Source organism: Condylura cristata, unplaced genomic scaffold (assembly GCF_000260355.1).
Source record: "Condylura cristata isolate star-nosed mole 26May11 unplaced genomic scaffold, ConCri1.0 scaffold00042, whole genome shotgun sequence".
Lineage (NCBI taxonomy): Eukaryota > Metazoa > Chordata > Mammalia > Eulipotyphla > Talpidae > Condylura > Condylura cristata.
The window spans coordinates 4,692,434-4,694,819 of NW_004567143.1; the positions used below are offsets into that span (position 1 = coordinate 4,692,434).

The 2,386-nt window shown below is 68.9% G+C and overlaps 1 protein-coding gene across 1 annotated transcript in view; it reads right to left on the reverse strand.

Moving 5' to 3' along the window:
* LOC105854488 overlaps positions 1-2,386 on the reverse strand; it is a 22,107-nt gene that overhangs the window by 13,922 nt on the left and 5,799 nt on the right. The gene's annotated exons all lie outside the window — the stretch shown is intronic.

Sequence of the window (2,386 nt, forward strand, 5' to 3'; positions counted from 1 at the left end):
GGCAGCCAATAGCCCGCACGAGGTCAGGGCCAGCCAGGGGCCAGGCCCCCCGGGGCGCGGCCAGACCGGTTTTAACCGGAACGTTCGGGTAACTGGGGGGGTGGAAGGGAGGAAAGAGGGCCGGACTTATATTTGAAACTGGGGTCCTGCGGGCCACCTGCTTTCAGTCGGCGCACACGTGTGTACGGCTGAGAGCCAGCGGTCTGCAAAGTCTCAAGCATTCACCCTCCGCCTTGCCCAGAAACGGCTGCCAGCCCCCTCCTCAGGCCCCTCGCCGCACCCCTCCAGCAGCCAGGGGCCGCGTGGGCCGAGGCCCCCGCACAGCCGGTGTGGGGACGGGGGAGCCGGCCTCAGAGGCCGAGCAGGGCCGGGCCTCCCTCCTCTGCTGGACCTCCAGGTCCAGTCCAGGGGCTGACACAGGTGCCCCACTTCGTCTCCCTCGGTTCTGACCCCTCAACTACAATCCGCAGGCAGCGTGTTCTGATGGCGTCCACGAAACCTGGACTCTGGCCCTGGCCCGTGACGCCCCCCGCCCCCCAACTCACAATCTCCACCCTGCCCCTTGGTTCCAGCACACTGACCTGCCCCCCGAAGGCCCGGGGCTTGCCCCTGCCCCAGGACATTTGCACGGCTCTACCCTGGGCCAGGCAGGCCTGCTCCACACTGGCCCAGGGGCCTCAGCCCCCCCCCGTAGCCGGGGTCCCGGCAACCTTCCCCTACAGGATTCATACTGCTCTGCCCCTCCCCAAACGAGAGCCCCAGCGGCCAGGGCGCACCCGTGGCTGCTGAACCCAGTGCCCGGCGAACATCACGTCCTCAGGAAATACCAAGGGAACAGTGTCGGTGTGAGGCTGCTGGAGTCGGGGTCTGGTGGGGGCCTCCTTGTCTGGGGGAGCACTTGGAGGGAGATGTCCCCATGCTGGCAAAAGCTGGGCGACGGAGCCCGGCCTCTGGGCCCCAGCTCCGCGAGCTTGCACCGCCCCCTGGTGGTCACTGGCGGCACAGCCGCGCCCGAGGGGCAGTCCCCGCACGGAGGAGCCAGCAGGAAGCCACCGGCCCACCTGTCCGGGGGTGGGAGGGTGCCCAGCACCCTCTGCTGCAGCCGCAGGTCACCCTCGGTTCAGCGGTCTCCAGCCCTGGACTCTAGAGGCTCCAGGGAAGGAGGGCGCAGGACAGCCTGGGGGCCGCAGGGGTAGGGGAGCCCCTGCCCTGCAAAGACCCAGCCAGTCTGAGGAGCCCATCTGCTGCCTTGAGGGCGATTTGGGAAGACAAAGCGGGCTGAGGGACATCGCCAGGCTGGTCAGCACTTGGGGCTTCTGCCTGGAGGCCCCGCACCAGCCCGGAGGGTCACGGTCACCACCCACGGAAACAGCACCTGCCCCTTACACCCGACACAGCATGGGGGGGGCGGGGGCCGGCTGTGGCTCCCCCATCCCCCTTCCAGCCTCCTCCCTGGAACGTTCTAGACTGACTGGACCCTTTGCCTCCACTGCCCCCTGGCTGGACCTCACCTCTGTCACCAGGGAGACATGTGAGTCGTGAGGCTGCAGACAGAGGGAAACAGAACCCGAGCGACTAGCGGTCGGAAGCAACGAGCATTACGTCCTCTGCCGCGAATCTGACTGGTCTGGCCCGCTGGCCACGCCTCGCGTCGGGCCAGAGTGGACGGAGCAGGGCGTTCAGTTCTTCGCTGGATTCCGTGCATACCCCCGAATCCTTCCAATAATAGATTTTCCTTGTTTTGGGAGCGTGGGGTGAAAGTAAAAGAACGGAGGACGCTGGACCCTCACGGCAGTGGGGGTGGCTGCCGGAGCGCCCCCGGGCCGGGGGCGGAGCACTGCTCCCCCACAGCCTCCTAAGGGTGGCGGCTGGCTCTCACCGAGACCCGCCTGCAGGCTGGCAGCACCCGGTTCCAGCCATGGGCGCTGGGCGGCTGGGGGCAGTGTCTGGCCTGGGCCCTTGGCCCAGGGGTGACTCAGGTGTGGGACGCAGAGGCCGGGTGCGGGCCTCAGGCCCGCGCTGTGACACCAGGCGGACGGGGCGGGGACCCTCCTCCCCGCTAGGTGAAGTGGGGCGCACTCCACCCCAAAAAGACCCTGGATGGTTGAACTGCACCCCGACAGGACGGCTGGGTCCTGGCGCAGGGCTGCAGGGCGGCACCCGAGCGCCCAGTCCCGGAGTTTCCCTGCAGCAGCCCAGCCGCCTACCCCGCAGTCAGCGCCGCCTGTGGCCAGCCAGGCTCTCCCCAGCTCCCTGGGGCGGCCGCCCGGCGGCTGAGCCAGCCCTGACAGCTGCACCGACCTCACAGCCGCTCCCTGCACAGACCGCGCCGACCGCTCCCGCCAGGGACACCGAGGGGCTTTCGACGCGCTGGTCAAGGGCAGCC